This window comes from Myotis lucifugus, unplaced genomic scaffold (genome assembly GCF_000147115.1).
Source record: "Myotis lucifugus unplaced genomic scaffold, Myoluc2.0 scaffold_140, whole genome shotgun sequence".
In the NCBI taxonomy this organism is placed as follows: Eukaryota; Metazoa; Chordata; class Mammalia; order Chiroptera; family Vespertilionidae; genus Myotis; species Myotis lucifugus.
In genome coordinates, this window is record NW_005871188.1 from 741837 (window position 1) to 754876 (window position 13040).

The 13040-nt window shown below is 41.2% G+C and overlaps 1 protein-coding gene across 1 annotated transcript in view; it reads right to left on the reverse strand.

The window, feature by feature from the left end:
- The window catches only part of COL8A1 (collagen type VIII alpha 1 chain), a 159929-nt gene extending 148113 nt beyond the window's left edge, over positions 1–11816 (reverse strand). Inside the window, 2 exon segments of the mRNA XM_023758864.1 lie at positions 7180–7277; positions 11797–11816. The gene's annotated coding sequence lies outside the window, so the exon portion shown is untranslated.
- Between the last annotated feature and the right edge of the window lie 1224 nt (positions 11817–13040).

Below are 13040 nucleotides of genomic sequence, written 5' to 3' on the forward strand. Positions count from 1 at the left end.
TAGAACCGTGAATTTATGGTTATTTTGACAGGTTAAAAGGACAATGGGGGATATTCAGTGGAGAAAATAAAAAGGAATGTTTGCAGGAATAATAGTCTGTGTGGCTTAGGTTAAATTCCTGTTACAGACTAGAAAGGGATACAGATGGAAAGGTGGATTGGGGTGGAGGTTGAGGAACATAACTACCAACCTAAGCTGTTTGTTTTGTATTTCAGAACTCCACTGAATTTTTTTTTTAATCCTCACTGGAGGATATGTTTTTCATTTATTGTTGAGAGAAGAAGAGAGATAGAGAAACATCCATGTGAGAGAGAAATATTGATTGGTTGCCTCCTGTAAGTGCGCCCCAACCAGGGATGGTACCAGATATGTGCCCTCACCAGGAATCCAACCCACCATCTTTTAGTATATGGGACAACGCTCCAACCAAATGCACCACACTGGCCAGGGATCCACTTAATATTTTTGAGCAGAGTATTACTGACAGTTCTGGGACAGTGGTACCAGCAAATATTTTGTTCTTATGTAATTTGGTATATAGAAAGCCAATCTATATATATAAAAGCCTAAGTGACCGTTAAGAATGAACAACCAGAATGACCAGAATGATGGGTTGACAAGTCGATATGACGTGCACTGACCACCAGGGGGCAGACACTCAATGCAGGAGCTGTCCCCTGGTGGTCAGTGCACTCCCACAGGAGGGGCGCCGCTCAGCCAGAAGCTGGGCTAATGGCTAGCGAGCATAGCTGCAGCAGTGGAAGCCTCTCCCGACTCTGTGGCAGTGCTACCGGGTGGCGGCAGCAGGTGTAGTGGGCCGGGATGAGTGCGAGCAGCATGGCACTGGCTTGGGCTCCTCCCTGGCTGCCTGCCACTTGGCGCACTGCTACATCCCTTGGGGGATGTCCGACTGCTGGTTTAGGCCCGATCCTTTGCAAGAGGGCGCAAGCCAGGCTGAGGGACCCCACCTCCCCTGTGCACGAATTCGTGCACCGGGCCTCTAGTATTTAATATTAGCATACCAATGGGAATTCATCCTGTGCTCCATTGTTAGCTCCAGAGTTGAGCCTAGTAACATTCTATGCGGTGTGTGTGTGTGCAGGCACATGAATGGACTTAGGTCAAGCTGTATCTTGGAACAACATATGGGGATAGAGAAAAGGATATTTAGAGCCTTCTTATTCACCATCACTGCATTTTAGCCCCCCCATTCTTTTTTTCTTTCCTCTTTTTCATATTTATTAAGCTCCTATTATGTGCCAAGTATTGAGGTTGCAGAGATAAGACAAAAATCTTTGTGCAAGGAGCTCACAGTCTTGTACCAAAAACAAGCCAAGGCCATTACAGAGTGACCATGTCCACCGCAGGGCTGTGCACAGAGTGCTAGGGAGTGTGTAGGAGGTGCACAGTGTACCCTGGTGCAGGCTGACTGCAGGCGTGTCGTCTCAGAGGATACCTGATCTGAATTTTGAAGGAAGGGTGCAAATTAATTCAGTGATTAAGTAGGGAATACTACATGCAGAGAGGGAAGGTCAAATACAAAAGCAAAAATGTTTAGCAGAATGTGATTATATGGAAAGGGCTAGACCTTATTTGCTCTTTTGTCTTCAGCATAGCAAGAAAGTAGGGCTCGAGGTATACTTACTGCTGTGTATACCCTCATGGCAGGTTAAGCAGTAGGTGTAGACAACATAGATTTTTGTCTAGGTGACTCACATGGCCTGGGGGAATTGTATAAGTTGTCTTGACTCTCACCATCTGTCTGTGGGTTGTAATAAACATAACACCAAAAAGAATGTTCTGATGAGCCAGATTCAAGTATCCTCAACATGCCTAGTACCTTGTTCTACTATGTTTCTCATGTAATCGTGGGGATTTCTACTTCCTTAGGAGTGACAGGCTAGGTTGTCACTCTCTTGACCAGATCAATGCCAAGCCTCTTGGGGAGAATTTATGGAGAAACCTTAGCCCTTACAAATTACCCTAGGGAGAAATGATAGTTGTTGTGCGTGTTTTCTAGTTACACAGCCCTTACTTTTTTGGCTCTAAAATGACAGCATGCTTTTAGGAAAAAATACAAGAAAGAAAAAGAAATTAAAAACAGTATTAAACAAGAAACAGAGCCAGTCGGCAGTGTCTAGGAACAGAGCCACTGGAATTCTCTCACTTTATGAGTCAGAGGTATTGTCACAGGGAGTTAATGTTTTTTTCTCCCATTTATGATAGGATGAGACATTGTGAGAGGCAGCATGGAGGAGCTGGGAGACTATGGAGTTTGGAGTATGACTTGGATTCGAATACTGTCTCTGCTCCTTCTAGCTGTGTGATTCTGTGCAAGTTGCTTTACCAAGTAGAGGCTCAATTTTTCTCATCTTTAAATTGGGAACGATAATCCCACCATTGTAAGGTTAGTATAAAAAACAGAGATAATGAGACCAGCACAATGTCTGGTCCTACTAACACTTAATAAGTAATATCTATTATTATAACTAGTAATGATGAGTTTAAGTTTCTCTGTTGGATGACTCTGAGCTACTTTTTTCCCTCAAAGGAGAGGGTTCCACTTTGCTGCTTTTGGGATGTTAGCCTACAGGCAATTCTTTGCAAAGGGGAAAGAGAATTCCCAGAGTAGGGCCCTAAGAGAATGGGGAATTTGATGGGGTTGGGAGGTCTGAGTGTCATAGATAAATCAAATAATCTCCAATGTAGAAAGATTCCTAAAATATCAGTAAGTGTGTTCCTATTAAAGGAAATAGCTGCCTATTGATGGTGAAGAAGTTAATGCTTAAGGAAGATGCTTGGCTAATGATCTCGATTAAGGGTGTTTAAGGTGAAACAGAATTATCAGCCCAGAGATAGATGAGCTAAATCATAGAATTATCTAGGCTCCTTATTTACTGGATTTATTGCTCATTGTTGGCTATTTCTCTATTTATAACACAATATCCAGGCAGTGGAAAAGGAAAAGGAAGGAAGAAATCATTTCAATCTGTTCGACTTTGATCACCCTTCCTTTCTCCTTCCCTCCTTATAACCTTCTAACCTCTTTCTTCTAACCTTCCATCTGCCCATTCATCTATCAAGAACTTGTAAAATACTTAAAATTATTCTGGCATTTCTACTACTACTACTACTACTACTACTACTACTACTATTACAAAAAACAAAAACAACTCAGAGTTTGGGGCCTAAGATGTTCATCTGCTTCTTCCTTTTTCATCTGGGTTTGGAAATCACACTGGAATTCTTTCGTATTTTATTGATTGACATTGACAGTCAATGTGTATTACATAATATTTAGCAACACTGAAAGTACCATGTCCCAGTAGATCTTGAAGTAATGAAGCAGGACAGTGATTCCTAAACTGTTCCAAAACTGCTCCATAGAATACCAGTGTCAAGAGATGTTCTCAGGTTGGGAAGATTTGTCATTGATTAAGTTTAGGACACACTATTATATTAACTGTATTTCATTCTTTTTTGAAGAATGAAAATATATGTAGCATATTAAGGTCTCTTAAAAGTTTTGCAGCGAATATAATTGATCATATTGCTTCACTGAGTATTTCTAAAATTTATTTGCCTGCACAACCTTTTTCTATCCCAGGTGTTACTGTTTTGAAAGACACTTTGGAAAATGTTGAAAAGTGTCACTCAGAGATTTTACTCAAAATTTCATCTTTCTTCAGTTAAAATAAAAAATTTAAATCACAAAACCTTTTCTTGTGTGTGAGGAATTATCTTGTGACTGGTGTAAAAATATGGACAGGTGAACATATAGGCCTTTTGAGACTCTTAAGCCATAATTTTATTTCTTTTCCCTTTTCTGCTTATTCTTGACCTTGTCTGACCCTTTGAGACATGTGGAATTTGTTCTGGATTCTAACACACAAAAAATGTTCTTGCTATATCTTGGAAGGTTATGTGCTTATTTGGAACTTTATTCCCTTTTGACTTGGTTCTGTATAAATATCATCAGCCATGGTACTGTGACTATAATCCATTTACTATACTAAGTAACAGTAACAACATATGCATAAGTAGCATCATTCTGTAAAATACTTGGCAAGACTTCAAGTGTTTCTAAGTAAAGAGAGTAGTTATTTGAGAATTGTTCTTCTGTGTAAGATAAATAAATTAAGGCACAGAGATGATCAATGCCTTGCCTGAAGCTCCAGAAAGAGTCAAGGTGTTTTTGAAATTAAAATACTGAAGATTTTCTGGAACAGGGATTTTCAGGCCACATGCATACCAACTTCTCGGCATCATTTCTATTGACATCAGAAATAGCCTTAGAAAGAGGACTGCTCTGTTCTTCTGTGAATGTCATAATTTTTACAAAGCTAACAGTCCTTCTCTGATGTGCCAGGGATCTTTTTCTTTTACAGTCCTAATTGATCTCTATCCCCCAAAGGATTCTGAATTATGCAAGTATCTCAGGTCTTAACAAGCCATCCCTACACAGTTGTTCAATGGAAATGTTCAACAGGAAAGTGTTCACTTTGGTCTAGGGAGGGCTCTGGCTGTTCCCTGGAGAGACCCAGAACTAGGAGTGCATGTTCTGGGCCATCTCGGTTGGAGATCCAAGCTCCGTAATAAGCTAGATCCTGCTTGGCCTCCTGCTTTCTTCCAGTTCCCTTCCTCCTCTTCTGTTGACAGGAGGGTCCTGTCCTGGCAGGGCCCCACGACTTCCCTTTTAAACTCATGAGAGCCCTCAGCTCTCTGTGTTTGTCTCTCATTGACACCCAGCTGCCGGGGTGTGTTTGTTACTGAATTGAACATTTAGTCTTGAACATTTATTGTGGTCTGGTGGTGGCGTTGGAAATAACATTTTCTAAGATTGCTTTGGTTTTCTTTCTAATAAACTTCTAGAAGCCTGGATATTCCTGGCATTGCTAAAAAGTAGGTGATTTATTCCTAGAGGCTTACATTTTTTGTTTTTGTTTTTTTTTAAATAAAGGAAACCAACAATGTGATACACTCCCATGGTGCATTTTGGCTACTGGTAGCAAAGGACACCTTACTCTGCCTCTTATCAGAAAAATTCAAATCTCAAGGCCCCTCTGGGAATAAGTTAGTTTTCTATCCTGAGACACTCAGGCCCTGGTTCCCTCTACTGGTGAAGGACTCCCCTTGCCACTCATTTGAACAGCAGGGGGTTGGAATAATCTGGGAGCTGGAAGGGGTCCTAGACATGTTGTTTAACTAGGAGTTGTGGATCCAATAGCACATTTTTGCTGCAGATCCCTTTTCTCCCCTCATTCTTCCAACCTCAACAATCTTGGCCATCTTAGCCACAAATTTTTAGCTCCACCTAGTGTCTCCCTTCATGTAGTTCTTGGCCTTGTCCTGTGTCTACCTTTTAACAAGAGGCTTCTTGTTTGAATTTATAGTACTGATGAACACCATGAGACTTGGACTTCAAGAATGGACAGTTGCTAAGTAGAGTTCTGTATAGAACTCTAACAATATACAGTCATCACGCTGAATTTACGAGCTAAGTTTAGGTTTATCTTTAGAGCGTGCAAGGCAATAGTTGGAACAACATACTACATGGGATGGATGATAGCTGCCAAAATGCCTCCCAGCTGCCCCAGGACAATGCTCTTCAAATAGCTCTTAAGATTCACTGTCCTCCTGTTGAACTGAACTGAAGTAGGCTATGGCTTATCCATCCTTCTTCTGGGTAGTACAATTTCGGTATGAACCAGCCATAGTTGCCCTAGTACATGAAGCCTTAATTATGGAGGCCATTGGTCCAGACTTTCAGAAAAACAGCTGTTTTATCTAGCTAACAGAGGGGAATGGAGAAGCTACCCAACAGGCTAGATCCAATTTTTTCCCCTGGAGAAGCCAACAGCTGACACCCACACCCACTATTCAGTTAGAGCTGGAAAAGTAGCACATGAAGTGATTAATTGTCTTTTATTTCAGCACATCGAATGATGCCAATGCCTAAATATCTTGTGATATAAACACATCAATAGAGAGCTTAAGAGAGGCAGTCTTCAAGAAAAACGTACTTAAAAGAATGTTTTCACAATGATGCTTAGTCATAGACTCTGTAAGTTTGAACATACAATAAATCAGTTTCACAAACACAATTATTATTTCAAAGATATGCAAACAATTGTCAGGCATGCTTTAGAGGAAAGTGAAGACACATCTGGGGTAACATCTGTCCACTCACTTAGGGTAAATTGTTTCCAGAAATGCTACACGAATATTCTTTTCTACCTTCATCATTTTCTATATTGGACTAACCTTATATATTACCAAAATTGTGTGATAATCTTAGCAGAGAACATATTTATGACATAGATTTAGTATGCTGGGCAAGAGTCAAGTCTAAATGAGGTTAAATGAGGCTTTTTCACTAACTGAAGTACAGTCAAGGGTTAAGAAGAGTTTTGATGAATATAATGCTTACAAAGTTTTCATCCATGCGAACCAGTCCTCAAATGGTGCTGTACCAACAGAAGCCTGACCCAAATAGGATCTCATCTCCAAAACATTTGAGAGGGTCTTGGTTCAGACAATCATATTAAAAATATCTCCTCCAGGATCTCAAAACTCTTGGACATGTCTCCCTCTTCTCTTTCAGAGAATAAACCCTCTCAGCTGCATCACCCCTTGTCTATATCTCAGGCCCTTGATGGCCCCTCCTCTTTGTCACAGCAAGCCTCATGCCTACATACCTCAACCAGTATGTCCCTCAAAGTTTTCTCTGACTGTCCATTATATATTTTGCCCTTTTTTCATTAAAGACTTGGGAAGGTGCAAGTGTTTATTGGGTGGGAGAAGAAGAAGGTTATGTTGTAAATTCATCACAAAATAATACATTTGTTCTGTCACATAAATATTGGAACTAGATATTTGGTTGTAAACAATAGTATAACTTCTAGTATTCAGATAACTGTGGGAGGACTAGTGGAAGTACTGCAGGCAGGAAACTGGCTTGGCCATCAATAAGGCTGAAGAGCTCTCCTACATTTCCTAAAGCAAGGGGGAATCTTAAATTTGATATATTTGAGAATTGAGTATCTATGAGTCCCTATAGACTTTTTAAAAACTATTTTTATGGAATGAGTTAAGAATAATTAATATTTTATACTTAGCCTTTTCTTTTTCCCCGTTCACCCACCCACTCAACACATTTACCAAGGGAATACTACATACCAGGTCCTGGAATGGAGAAAACCTTGCAAGATCTCTTTGATGATGACAATCAGTGATTTCACTCTTCACAAGGGTTTGGATCAATGTTTTTAGACAGTCTGTAATAAAGGTATAGCTATAGCCCCCAAACCTCTACCAGGTTATAGTTTCTGAGAACCCTACATATTTAGTACCAACCGAATTCTCAGTACAGTCAGAGACATCTTAGATACGCACCGTGTGGGGAACACACATTACAGTTATTCAAGACAAATCAGTGATTGGAGAGTTTGTCTACATGACCTCTAGTCCTGGTTCTGCTATGTGTGTCTGGGTGACCTTGGGCAAGACATTGACCTCTCTGACCTTTTCTCACCTGTAAAATTAACTTCAGTTAAAATTAGCTCCAAGGATCCTTTCAAAATTTATATTCTGTGATTTTTCTCAATAAGTTTTTTAATCCCCAACAAGTTAGAATAGAGACTAAGTAAATGAAATTGCTGAGAAACTTTATTTCAGAGAATCCATTGGAGGCAAGCAGCAATTTTAAATTACATTTCTTCTGGATATATGAATTAAGGTTTAGATAATGTAAAACCTTTTTATTTGTTGGAGTAAAAATTTACATTCTGTTTAAGAAAAGTATGAGACTTTTGGTAATGAGAAAAGCCACAAGTATGAGTGGTACTCCAGAAATTTGATCTATAAGAACTGAGCAGAGATTTCTTCCAGTGAAAGAAAAAAAGGGATAGCACAGTAAGGCCATGACTGCATTTGCAAATCCTATGTTGAAGGGAAGAAGGGCAGCTTTTGTTTTCCAGGAAGGACAATGGAAGTGAGCCCAAAAGTAATGGAGGAGATTGAAGGTGAACCATCAGGTGTGTTGTAACATTTTCTATGATGCTACACTGGGAAGTTTGAATTCAGAATTCTTTAACTGATTACTCTAGGATCGGTTTTTGGGAACATTTTTGTTTCAGTCACTTCAGTTTGAATGGCTTTGTGGATTTGCACACACAGGCAGCCCCAGATTATAGACATTCTGACCGTGTTTGACTCCCTTAACCCCTTTCCTGCAAATCTATTTGCTTGAGGAAAGACTAAAACCTCCTTCCTCAAACAGCAAACATAGTTACCACAACTATAGTGGAATGTCAGATTAGTGCCTTCTCACTGTTGGTGCTGAAATGTGCTTAATTCTCTCACTCTTTACTCCTCGTCTCCTTAGAAAGGGGACATTTAGCAGAGCTCTAATTTTATACTGTGGGGTATAAACTGCTGTCAATCATTGTCAGGTCATTGGAAAAATTCCCCCCCTTATATTCTCACCTTTTTGTAGCAATTTGTGAGCTGTTCCTTTTAAGAAAACTTTCTGGATGCTGTGGGTTAGTAAGAAGTCCGTCTCACACAAAGCTGAAGAGAAAGAGTCTCTAAATTCCAAAGGGCATTTATTCTCCCCTTATCCCTCTCCTCTTCTCTCCTTTTGTTTATCTTTTCCCTCAATAGCTGGAACAGGGCGCCTCTCCAAAGAGAAGATGGCACTCTAGTCTCAAGATCTGTACCATCGTTAAATTATGCATATGAATGCTGATGGGGGCCTGGTGGAAGAGAAAGCTTAGGCAAGAAGAAAGACCTAGTTCTCAGAGGGTTACTTGGAGGACTGAAGATTGAGAAATATGGCTGCATCTCAATTAGTCTGCAAATTGTCATACCAAAGTGGATGACCATGGATACGGAGGAGTAAATTGCTGCTTCTAACGTTCAAATAATTACCCAGCACTGGGTCCTTTGGGAGAGTTAGGGTTGGTTTTCTTGATGTAAATCACCCATCAGTTAAATACACATTCTGAGGGTTTTTATGCCCACGATATAGCTTTTACAATTATAACGGGTAAAAATAATGTGGGTTTTAATGTGGGGCAGACCTGCAATCCTTTGGGTCTTTAGAACTTTTCTCCTGTTAGAGAAGGGCACAATAGAGATGGATTTTAATTTATTAGAGAAAATACTCTTATTGATTTAAGAAAGAAAAACAAGAGCAGGTATAGAGTTTTGATCTTCCTCATCTCCCCATTTCCACAAAAATAAGGGCAAAAAAAGTTGTGTTTGTAACAGAGATTCTGATCTTTCTATTCTCTTGAAGCACTTTTTAGGAGTGATTCCTCCCAGCTTCTCGCTCAATGATACTTATTCCCACTCTCCTTTACCTGATTTTGATTCACAAATGGAAATACAATGGGGTATACTTCCTGATGATGAAAAGAATATTGTTTGTACCTGTGGGAATAGTGAAAATCTAAAACATGTGTTTCCCTAGGTGTAGCAGGCCCTTAAAATGACCAGATTACCCTCCTACTGCTCACCTTTTCTTTTTTGAGAAACATTAAAGGAGTCAGTCAAAGCCTGCTGGAATAATGTTGCATAGTAATGGCAATGAACCCAATCCGGGGGCAGCCATAAAATGGCATAAAGAGGAGACTCATGTTATGCCTCCACACCCTTTGCAAAGGGGGAGACAGTGGGGAACTACACGAAATCTCACCACTGATTTTTCTAAGCATCATCTTGCCTGCTGTGTACCCCATGAAGAAAGAGTCGCTTCAAGTGTCTGGTAAAGGCCCCTGTGGAAGTTAGATCATGAGCAATCTCGGATGATCTCACCCAGTGATTCAGGGTGTTGAACTTGATGGCACATGGGGAAGGCAGTTACTGTTAAATGGCTCATAGCTGGTGGGGTGGGTCAACTGCCAGGAAAAGCAGAAGCAAACCCTGGGAGAACACTTTGCATCTCCAAATTTAGGAGCAACAGGGAGCTCTTTTACACTGGGAGCACTTTTATTTTCTCCCAGAAAAGATAATTTCCCTCAAGGGGATCTGCTGAATGAAGCAGTGTATTTTCACCCTTGTGATGATGGGCGTGAGTCCGGCACTACCATAAAAGAAGAATGAACTTGGACATACCACACACTTGGTTTGGCCTTGTCCCATACCTGTGCTCTTGTCATGCTTGATCATCCACTTACATCAGATATGAAACAAGCTGCCTGCACTGTGGCTTGAGATAAAAGCTATTTTAATATGCCCAGGTCACATAATATCTTGGCCAATAGTAATTTTATATCATTTTCTCAAAGGAAACCGCACTCCTTGCAATACTTTTTTTCCAATGAAACAAAATTTCACATGACAGAAAGCTTTACATATAACTCTTTCATTTGAATAATAGCATTGAATCTCCTCCATGCCAAACAGAATTTTAAAATATCTTTATTATTTCTTTTGATATGCAAACCATAAGGAGAATAAGTTTGGAAGGCGCTCAGTTAAATTGCTAATGATTCCACTTTCCTTAATAGTGGAGCATTTTTTTACAGCTTTTGTGAGGTTTTCAAGTTAAAAAATACAAACAAACCAAAAAAAAAAAAGTGAAACTTTTCCTCTTTTACTTTATGAACCTTAAGAACTGAAGTAGCGTTTTGGTTTCCTGACTGCCAGCTTTGATTTGCGTTTTTAAGCGGTCTTGAGCAATTCCCCAGAGGAAGCATTGGAAAAGGGCTTTCTCCCACATGAGAGGGTTTCATCCCACACAGCCCACAGATTTTGATGGCAAACTTCACGGACCAAGTGTCTGGTTTTACAGAAGCCGCTGCGGAATATATTTTTCCTTCCACAGGTGCACAATGCTCATTTTCAGACCTCAGAAATAAGAAGACAGCAGTCTTTAAAAATGTGGGTAGCTTAACCACTGGATATCTCTGTGAGAACTGGGTGTCAATCAAGTTGATTTTAATTTACTAGATGAGGGTGGCAAGCAGGGTTCAAACCTCCAAAGCCTTCTAGCTGATCTTTCTTTATAACCATCTGGTGTACATAGAAATGCTGTATAATCTGGCCTGTATTTTTCTCTACCGTAAAACATATTGGAATGCTTTATGTTTAGGTGTGTGCATAGAAATTCATGAAGTCCTTTTATACACTTTCTTACTTCCAATCCAATTCTCCTTTTAGGAAGGCTTAAAAGGATAGCTTTGTGAGAGCACACTCTGCCATGGCTTGTAAACTTGGATTTGTTCTTTCCTATCTACCAGCCACCTGATTACCGTCTCTGTGGAAAGGGCACCCGTTCACAGCATCATTTTTTCCAAGGACTTCAACCTGGAAAGATATTTTTTAAAAGGACTCACGGAAGCTGTATTGGGGGTTTGGAAAACATAGCAAAATTGTTAGCAGACCTTTTGGCTGTGCTATTTTTAGGAAACTAATTGTGTCCTTTTAAAGTACATTTTTGAGAATGGGACAAAGTTTTCCTTGCCCCCACTGATGTGGGAGATATTTACAATGAAAAGCCTTCAGCAAAACACCCTCAATAGATACATTTTAACCTCAGCCACAGTCAGCACCAGAGAAAGTGATTTTAAAAGAGAAGAGGTTTTTGCAATATTTATGCTTCTGTTTCTGCCCAGAATGAACTTTTATTTTACCGTTCAAACAGAAGTCTGTTTTCAAACCAGTTGCTAGTTAAAGGAGCAGCTGATCTGGCATCCATAAGAATCGGCTCTAACCAAACAGCCCATTGACCAGAGGAGACATTCCCAGCAGCTACCCCAGTAGGTAAGATCCTGCAGAGTGTTACCTTACCTTGAGCACGTAAGATCCAGGAGAGAGGCTGGGGGCTCCCACAGGAGAGGACCGGGAAAGTGCTCTGATCCGGTGCTGGTAACATGCACTTGGCTTTTATGGGCAGGTGGGAGGAGTCGCTCCTCGTGGTAGGTGGGCAGGGAAGGAGCGGCGGGCGGGCAGCCCGGGGGGAGCTGGACACTCTTCTCTAGGGAGGGGCAGAGAGGGCAGAGCCCGAGCCCCCGAGAGGGCGGAGAGGCGGGGGTGGGGGATGGGGTGCAGGAGCTGAGGGAGGAGTGTCGACTGGAAAGGAAGGAAGGAGAAGGGAAAAAAGAATGAAGAGAAATAGAGAAAGGGATGTAGACTACATGTGGGGAAAAGGTTGGGAAGAAAGGGAAGGACCCGGCCGCCGCCTGCGCCCCCAGCCCGGTCAGCCCCCCGCCCGCCCCCCGGGAACACCCAGCCCCTCCCCCCACCCCTGGCACTGCTTATTTTACAGGCTGGTCCGGCTGCCGGCAGTGCATCCCGAGTCCCCTCTTGAGATTCTACCGCATCAAGGTAAATCCAGCAAAGGTTCGGGAGGATCAGCAGAGATTGGCTTGTGGCGAAGGGAACCTCACCGCCTGCCTGGGTCCTCCAGCATCTGCTTATGTAACAGGATTTCAGGGCTCTCTGCCCTCTGGTTATTCTCGGTATTTAAAAAACTCTCATTCCTAACAATTGGAAAACGTCTTGGTGCCATAGCTCTCTCCGTGCGTCTTAAACATTAAAGAGAGGATCCAACCACAAGCGGCTGAAGGATCAGGCAGAAATTCTTAACAAATGCATTCAGAGAAAGAAAAACAAGCTCCTTTAGCTTCTGAGTGGTGACTCACTTCCCAGCCTGAGCCTGATTTTTGCCACCAAAGGAATGAAAGCATTTTAAAGGAGAGAATTTGAACCTTGGGGATGGGGATTTTGAGAGGGACAGGGGGGTGGTGGGTGGGCCGGGAAAATTAATGGAACTTGTACTGCATATAAATAACTCTATATAAAACTATATAGAACTTGATTCAGTGTTCATCACAACCTTATGAGTAAGTATGATACATTTTTGTGTAGTTTTATTTTTTTTAAAAGAAAGAAATCTTGTGGGGGTGACTGGATAAAGAAGTGAAGGGATTAGCTAAATAACATATATGCATGCCCCATGGACAAGGACAATAATGTGGTGAAGACCAAGGGAGGGGAGGCAGGCGTGGGAGATTGACATCTGCAATGGTGGC